This window comes from Hevea brasiliensis, chromosome 14 (genome assembly GCF_030052815.1).
Source record: "Hevea brasiliensis isolate MT/VB/25A 57/8 chromosome 14, ASM3005281v1, whole genome shotgun sequence".
Classification (NCBI taxonomy): domain Eukaryota; kingdom Viridiplantae; phylum Streptophyta; class Magnoliopsida; order Malpighiales; family Euphorbiaceae; genus Hevea; species Hevea brasiliensis.
The window spans coordinates 86,236,501-86,246,580 of record NC_079506.1 but is presented as its reverse complement, the minus strand read 5'-3'; positions in this window follow the sequence as shown (position 1 = coordinate 86,246,580).

The following is a 10,080-nucleotide window of genomic DNA, read 5'->3' as shown; positions in this document are numbered from 1 at the left end:
AAATTTGAATTTACATGGTTAGTAAATAGAACCTTCTTGTTACTTTTGTTTGAGTTCTTTCATCTTTTCTAATCTATGTGTTTGAAAATTAATTAAGGTTCTCTTCTGATTAGTTTGATTTTCCCTTTTCTTTTCTTTAAAATAGAGGAACCAAATGTTTCCACTACTTTTTAAAATTTTTGTCAAATGGGATCTTACATTTATAAACTATGTTCAGAATCTTACCCTCAATACCCACCACCAAAAAATTTTCAATTAATTATACATAAAAGGATATGCTGTTTGAGCAAATTCTGTGTTATTATCCATTAATTAGCCTTAGATGCATGGAGAATCACAAAATTGAACCATTCAAGAGAATCACTCCGTATGCTATTGGTAACCTTTATATAGAATCCAAGAAAAATTTAACATACGTCATTCAACTAGAACTAGGTCGGCAGACTTTTTGGTAAACTTAACTTAGAACAATGTATGTCAAGTGAAAAAACTTGGAGAAACAAGGTATAAATAGGATACTTTAACTTAAATAATAATTTCTTGAATATTATTATAGACACATTCTTTTGGTTTTTTAAGTATGGAATTGAAAGAGTTAGAACTCGAACCTAACTTTACCAGATAAATAATATGCTTTTAACTACTGAAGTAAATCAAGTTAGACCTATAGGCATACTTGAAGGAGTGGAAGCATGTAAATGGTTAGATTAGAGCATTGAATTTCAAAAATTTCTTCTAGGTTTTCATGCATCATGCCACATCTATTATGTGTCTAATTAATTTCAATACTCAATTGCATATTAAAACACTTTTAATATGTATTAGGATCTATGTTTACCATTCAAGATTTTTGAATTAACAAATTAATTCAATTGAACCATAGTTTGAAAGAAGAATATGTGCACTAACCTTTTGATGCACTAGTGATGTAATTACCACATTTAGGAAGTATCTAGGACCCCAATGTTGTCCCTCTAGCTTGTCCACACGAAGATCATCAATGGGCAGCCCTCAATCTTGCTTCTCAAGCTTTGCCAACCAATTATAAATTGGGTTTTTGCCTTTAGAAATGTTGTAGATGTGTATAGGACACTAGAAACAATTCTTAGCAATTTTAATTTAAAGGAATTTGGACAATTCTCTTTGAATTGATAAGAAAAGAAGGAGAGGAGAGGGAGTGATAAAGGTGGCGGCACCTTTGAGACAAAGAAGAGTGAGTTGTTTCTTCTTTTCTTTTCTCTTTTATAATTAGGTCATCACTTAAACCTATTGCCACATGTCATCACCACATTGCATCTCATTTTTTTTAATTCTAATTCTTAATTAATTAGATTTTCTTATTAGGAAATCTTTTCTGACTAAATCTGTCTGTCATGGCCAAGAACTTGAAATATCAAGAACAATTAAATGAATATAGGATTTTATCCCTATTTACTTAGGGTAACAGATTTCATCTTGATTAACACCTACCTTCATATATAACTAGTAGGAGCCAACACATGCCCATATACCCATACACAGTATAAGTATGAAAGCAGTATCAAACACAAACCACCTATATACAAGATAACTGTGTTATCTCAAGTCTAAAGATTAAATGCACTGATAAGATATATGACAATGCATTGACAAGAGTAAACTCTATGTGCTTGTCATATGCGTCACTGGTTCGGCCTACTTATCATGTATAAGTGCCTATCATGTTTGTTATATGGCACGAGACTCACCATTCCATCCTTTTTATATCTCATATAAATACCATGGGAGCAAATATGATTACAATCTTTCTGGATAAGTCATATCCTTATTGTAAAGTATCCTCAATTGTAAAGTATCCTCAATTGTGAACTAATTTATGATATTTTGTGCTAAAAATACTGTCACTCATATTCTTAATAATTTAAGAATAGAATTTCTAACAAAATATCAATGGACCTTTTCTATTACACATAAATACATTATATAAACGGAAAAGTAAAATTACCTTTTATTAATAAAATATGTATAAGATACATACTAAATGATATGCTCTAGGGCATACTACTAACAATACTCCATTGAGCAAAGAATGAAAAAGTATTTTATGACTTTTAATTAAAATCTTGCTATTTTTTTTTAGTAGCAACGTTTGGTCAATCATATAATGATGTGCATGCTCAATTACTCAAATTCTTTTTAAACAAAAGAGAAAAAAATGATTTGGCACACTTTTTTTTTTTTTAAAGAATGGGATAGAGAAATGGAGAATACTTGAACTTAACTCTGCTAAATGAGTAATATGTTTTCAGCCAATCAAATGATGTTAGGCCTGTAAGTATACTCTATTGGCAAAGTATGAAAGTATTTTATATGATTTCTAATTAAAAACTTGGGATTTGATTTTTTTTTTTTTAATTAGCAACTTTTAGCCAATCACATGATGTGGCACACTCAATTATTTCCATTTTATTTCATGTCATTTTGCAAACCAAGCAAACACTTATTATGGGAAGACTATTCATATCATTCCTTATTTTGATTATTTTGTTCATTGTATTATGTGATGTATGAAATATTTAAAAATGGTAAAATCTATTGTATTTTAATATATAAAGAGGGAAAAAAAAACTTTAAGCTGTATAATGAAAAACAAATCTTTCTTTAATATATTCATTTTACTTTTTTAGAAAATTTGAATTATATTGGAAGGTTTAAATTCATTTTTTTAATTTATTTAACTTTAATTAAGATTAAATTCAAAATTTTATAATTTTGAAGGCGATTTCATTATCATTAAACTAAAATTCATTGGTTAAATTCAAATATATTTATTAAGCGAGATCGAAAAATCATTTTTTTTTAAATTATGTTTGAAAAATAATATATATATATATATATATATATATATATATATATATATATATATATATATATATATATATAGTTACAAAACAATTTAATTACCTATGTGTTAAGCAACTGATATTCCATAGAAATTTACAACTCTAATTACAAGTAGCTATATAAATTGACTTGACTGTCTTGACTGGAAAGTCACCCATGAAAATTTACAATGGGCATATGTATGCACATCGTCATAGAAGAAAGAAGCTAACAAATGAAATCTTTCTAGCTAGTCAAAGAAATTGAAAATCATCATTTAATTTTTGTCTCCACCTTAGTCAAAAAGGAGAGGACTTCTTTGAAGGGGGAATTGCCCAAATGGGATTTGTTAATCTCAAAATAATTAATCAATAATCATCTTTTATATATATATATATATATATATATATATATATATAAACTTATATATGTTTGAAACCACACTGCATTTATTAATTTCGGGTAGTTGTTACATACGGTCATTAAATTTTATGAGTGTTTTCATAAAATATTATTAAATTTTAATATTTTTTTATAAAATTTACTAAAACTTCAAATTATTAAAAGTTACCGAAAGTGGAAACTAAAGATTTTTAGGTTTAGTTGTTAATTTATTAACTATTTTATAAATAAAAAACATACCTTAATTGCTAGCGGAGAAAAAAATGGAGAAATGAGTATGTATTTTATTTTATTTTTAAATAATTAATCAAATAAAATAATTTTATTTGTAAAATAGTTCACTGGTGAGTAGATTAATATAAAACATATAATTTCTAGTCACAATAACTTTTATGAAATTAAATTTAAATTCAATAAATTTTATAAAAAAAATTAAAATTTAATAACTTTTATAAAAATACTCATAAAATTAGATGATAACGTGTGATATTTATCCTTTAATTTCACCACCAAATTCAATATTTTCTTTACTTTTCTACATCCTCACTTTATTCTCTATATCATTCTGCAGAAGTACACAAGAAGAATTTATAAAACCTTATTTGTATTCTCTTGGTTAAATATAAATCCCATACATTCTACGTATGTATAGATTGATTTGATTATATTATAAAAAATCAAACTTGAGATATTTTGTAAATGGATCATAAGACTTACAATTCTGCATTATCATAAATAAAATTTTAATTTTAATTTTTTAAAAGTACTTTTAAATCATTATTTATTTAGCTAATTAATCATTATTTTCACTTAACATATCATTTGTCTAAATTGAAAAGCGATTCATTGGTTTGATTTTAGTGGGAAATGTCCATAGTAATTTTTTTTTTCTAAATATGACCGTTTCTAGCTAGTAATTAATAGTAAAAATAATATAATAATTTTATTAACTTAAGACGAGGGCTAGGAAAAAGTCGTTGCGATCACTTAGAAATGACAGTAAAAATCCCTTCTTGTTTACGGACAAAGGATGTATGCTTATGTATACTATTGCAAATTTAATGAAATTATTCATATTCAATTTTTCAAATGTATTATCAAAGAAACTTCTCACTAACTACTTAATAAGTATAATTTAATCAGTAAATTTGAATTTTTTTTCATGATTGATCGAGATTTATTTTAAAATCAAATTATAAGAAAAATATTTTAACTTATTGAAGAAATTTCTTCCAAACTAATTGATATATCAAGAATAATCTAATTAGTCAAATATATGCTTTTCACATGTTTGACTAAAAATATATTTTTGAAATTAAAATCAGCCGGTTTGAAAACTAGAGTTTTGCAAAAATTCCATTCAATTGATTTTATTTTTATTAATTATCACGAATATTTGGAAACCTAAAAGAATTTAATTCTTTTAACTTAAAAAAAGAATTCATTTTAAAAGAAATAAAGATTGTGCAGTCATTTGAAAGAAAAGAATTATCACACAATCATGCATGAATTTTATTTCTTTTAAAATGAATTATTTTTTAAAATAAAAAGAATTTATTTATTTTTTCATTCTAAATAGAAGAATTGATGAAAAAGAAATCAATTGAATTGATCCTTGTGTGAGAATTTATTTGAATTATTTTTTTTTATAAATAATTTTCTTTTAAAAAAAGGCCATATGTAAGAAATTAAAAAAAATATATGATTTTGTTAATTGATTTACTCTTATAGTAGAGTTCTAAAACCAATGTTAAAATTTGTTATATGATTAATCCAACTCCGCCTAAGTAGTTTGCGTTTGGGTGGTTCCAAGCCCGGATAAAGGAGGAGGGTTGCGGTAGGTGTCAACCAGCGTAAAAATTTCGTCACATCTTATGATATGGATTCAAATGATATAAATGTTGGGAGCGTCCTCTACTTACGACGCGCTACATTAGAGCCTGAGTGTAGTAAAAAATATGCAAGGGTGTAGGACGTTCACCAAAAGCGACGCGCCATGTCGGCACCTGGGTGTGGTGTTAAATGAGCAAGGGTTCTCACATCATGGACGGGTGCGGGTTAAAAAGTTAGTCCATAAGACAAATAGTAGAACAGATAATGGAACAAAACACAAGATAGACATAGACAACAATAGAAGATATCATAGAAGGAGACCAATTAGGAAGGAACAGGATAGGAGGAGGATCAGGGTTGGTACTTGGAATGTTGGATCAATTACAGGAAAATTATGGAGCTTGTGGATACCTTGGAAAGGAGAAGGGTGAATATTGCTTGCATTCAGGAGACTAAATGGGTAGGAGAGAAAAGCAAGGAAGTGGGTAATTCAGGGTACAAATTGTGGTTTACCGGAAAGGAGAGAAACAAGAACGGAGTGGGCATAATCATAGATAGGACATTGAAAGACGCTGTAATAGCTGTGAAAAGAGTAGGAGATAGAATTATACTAGTAAAGCTAGTACTAGAAGAAGAAACAATAAATATAGTTAGTGCTTATGCCCCACAAATAGGATTAGATAGTGAGAGTAAACAAAGGTTTTGGGAAGATATAGATGATTTAATGCCGAATGAAGAGAATGTTTTCATTAGTGGAGATTTGAATGGATATGTAGGAAGTGATAGGCAAGATTACGAGAATGTTCATGGAGGTTTTGGTTTTGGCAGTCAAAATAAGGAGGGAAAAAGCATCCTGGATTTTGCTATGGCATACAACCTAATACTAGCAAATACCTACTTTATAAAAAGAGAGTCACATTTAGTGATTTTTAAAAGTGGGCAACATAGAAATCAAATGGACTTCCTCTTAATTAGGAAGACAAATAGAGCTCTATAAAAGGATTGCAAGGTCATTCTAGGAGAGGCTTTAACAAGTCAACATCGGTTAGTGGTCTTGGATGTCAAGTTTAGGAACAAATAAAGTAAGGTCAGAAGAAATAGTGTAGCTTGAACAAAGTTGTGGGAGTTCAAAGGAGTAAAGCAAGTGAAGTTCAAAAATGAGCTTCTCAAGTCTGAAGCATGGAAGCTGGATCTGAAGGCCAATGATATATGGATACAGATGGCATCAAAGATTAGAAAAGTAGCTAGAAAAGTACTTGAAGAGTCTAGAGGACATAGACCACCCTCAAAAGAGAGATGGTGGTGGAATGAGGAAGTACAAAAGATAGTGAAGAGAAAAAGGGAATGGTATAAGAAATTACCTAAATGTGATAATAATGAGGCATATAAATAGTACAAGATAGTAGAGAAAGAGGCAAAAAATGCAGTTAGTCAAGTAAGAGCACAGGCCTTTGAAAAGTTATATGAGAAACTTGAAACTAAAGAATGAGAGAAAGATATTTATAGATTAGTAAAGAGGAGAGAAAGGAAATGTCAAGATCTCAATCAAGTTAGGTGTATTAAAGATAAAAAAGGAAAAGTGTTAGTGAAAGATGAGGACATTAAAGAAAGATGGAGACATTAAAGAAAGATGAAGAAATTATTTTAATAATCTCTTTAATAATAGTCAAAATGGTAATAGCGTGAATATAAACGATAGAACAATAGAAAAGAATGTGAATTATACTAGAAGGATTAGATCTTTAGAAGCAAAGGAAGCACTTAGGAAAATGAAAGTGGTTAAAGCCTGTGGACCCGATGGAATACCAATTGAAGTGTGAGAGTGTTTGGGAGATATGAGAGTGGCATGGTTAACTAAATTATTTAATAAGATTCTAAACTTAAAGAAAATGCCTGATGAATGGAGGAGAAGTATTTTAGTACCTATTTTTAAAAATACGGGAGACATACAGAGTTGCTCAAACTATAGGAGAATTAAATTCATGAGCCATACTATGAAGTTGTGGGAGAGAGTTATGGAGCATCGACTACGTCATGATACTTCTATCTCTCTTAATCGATTTGGCTTCATGCCCTGTCATTCAACTATAGAAGCAATCTTTCTCATTAAAAGCTTGATGTAAAAATATAGAAATGTAAAGAAAGATCTACACATGGTTTTTATTGATTTGGAGAAGGCTTATGATAGTGTTCCAAGAGATGTCTTATGGAAAGTGTTAGAACAAAAGAGGATATCTATTAGGTACATACCAGTGTTGAAAGATATGTATGAAGGAGCAACTACTATTGTGCGCACAGAGGGAGGGGACACAAGAGATTTTTCGATCTCAGTTGGATTACACCAAGGATCAGCTATAAACCCTTACCTTTTTACATTAGTTTTAGATGAATTGACAAAACATATACAAGAGAGTATTCTTTGGTGCATGATGTTTGTGGATGATATTGTTCTGATAGATAAGACGTGAGAAGGAGTCAATAGAAAGCTAGAGCTTTAGATAATTACTCTAAAGTCAAAGGGCTTTAAGTTAGGTAGTACGAAGACAGAATACATGCATTGCAAGTTCAGTGAAGGCCAAACTGGTGATAGGGAAGGGGTTAGTTTGGATGTAGTGGTACTGTCCTAAAGTAATCACTTTAAATATCTCCAAACTGGTGATAGGGAAGGGGTTAGTTTGGATGGAGTGGTGCTGTCATAAAGTAATCACTTTAAATATCTCGGCTCAGTCCTTCAAGTAGATGGGAGATGTGAGGAGGATGTTAGTCATAGGATTAAAGCCGGATGGTTGAAGTGGAGACGTGCCACAGGAGTTTTATGTGATCGCAAGATTCCCAATAAGTTGAAAGGAAAATTTTACCGTACAGCCATACAACCGGCCATGTTATATGGTAATGAGTGTTGGGCACTAAAAGAGTCATATGCGTTTAAGATAAGAGTTGCAAAGATGAGAATATTAAGGTGGATGAGTGGCCATACTAGACTAGATAAAGTCCGTAATGAGAGTATTAGAGAAAAGGTAGGAGTGGTGTCAATTGAGGATAAGCTGAGAGAAGGGAGATTTAGGTGGTTTGGTCATGTGAAGCGTACATGTACGGAGGCTTCAGTTAGACAAGTAGAGCACACTAGGTTAGAGGATAGAAAGAAAAAAACTGATAGACCTAAATTGACTTGGAGAAGAATAGTACAACATAACCTAAAAGTATTATACATTTCTGAGAATTTAACCCAAAATCGTTTAGAGTAGAGAAAACGAATCCATATAGCTGACTCCAAATTTTTGGGATAAAGGCTTAGTTGAGTTGAGTTGAGTTGAATTGAGTTATATGATTAATCCAGTCACCATGCTATACAAATTGCTCTTCAACCAAGGTAACTAAAAGAAACAAAATGATGTCAATTTTCACAAAGAAGTTGGATCACATATCATAGTCAAAAGTTCATTAATTCAAGATTCATGTATTCATTTTCTTGTGAAATTATAAGGCAAATTGCTTGGCAGCTTCTACTTGTTGAACACATGTGGCTTATTTTCAGTTGAGATTACGACTCTCTTTTCTTGCTTTTCTCCTTGGATTTAGTGTGGAAATTTCTTGCAGATATTTCACCATTTGGGTTAGTTAGAAGTCGGTCATCACAAGCCAGTAACAGAAACTTTTCATAATTATATATCCTTGTCAGTAATTATTTTATAATTAATTTAAGATATAGTGAAGATATAATAGTGAATTAACATAGTCTCATAACTTGGAACAATCTTGAGTCTGAAAATTTTGAGTTCAATGAATCAAAAATAAATTAGACATCACTGAAATTTATATGGAAGACAGTTGAAGCTTAATTTGTACAAGACTTATCGCAAGAATTGCCTTAATTTATACATGAAAAATGTGTATATTTTTGCATACGTACATTGCCTTAATTTCAAGAGAAAAGAAACACGAAATTGGGTTGACTATATTGGAGTCCTACATCGATTAGTTAAAAAAAAAATTAAAAGAAAATAAAAATAAAGGGAGTCAAGGTCAATTAACTTGAATTATTTTGATGGAAGTAACTCTATACTCAACAACTGAATCTTATTGACAATTTTCAGCACTCTTCAGAGAATTTCATAAACCTCTATTTACTAAATTGCTCAGGGCATTCTTTAATTCCTTTATGCTAGAACCCCATTAATTAACATCTCAATAATTAAATATTTATAATACAGTTAATGGAAAATTTAATCTTGATGTCGATTTCTTCTCTTGTAATCCCTTTTTTTTCTTTTTTTTTTTTCTTTTTATCCTAGATCGCTTTTTTTATTTATTTCTATTATTTTTTTTTCATAAACTTTAAAATTTATATATGTCCATTTTGAATAAATTTGAATTTATCTCTTTAAATATGTGTTCATTAAAAATAAATATGAGATTTTCTCTCAATATTAGGATCATGCTCTCATATTATTCAAGTCCTATTTTTTTCCTCTATTAGGATTTTGTTTATTTTTTGTTGTATTTAATGGGCATCTTGGGAGTTTGAAATACAATGTTAACTCTTTTTGTCGAAGATTTTAGATTTTAAAGTATGCGTAATAATTTTTTATTAATGGAATTGCATATTTTTCTTTTGTTAACATTTGGTAGTTTAAACTCTTCAACAGCTCATAAAGGTAACAAGTTCCTTTGAATGTTATAGAATGTTTCTTTAGTCATAAAAAATGAAAAATGATCAACTATTATTTAGAAAATTATTATTATTTACCAGATCATTTCCAAACAAAAATTCTTTAATTTTATATATTTGCATTTTATTCTCTCATGAGAATATTATGTTATACTTATATATGATACTTATTAATGAATTGTTAAATTTTATAAATAAAAAAAAATAACTAGGCAAAATTTAATTTTGTTATATAAAAATGTTAGAATAATATAAACAAGAAAATTTTGTATTATAATTAAACCGGAAAAGAAAATTTACTTTAAAAATATTGT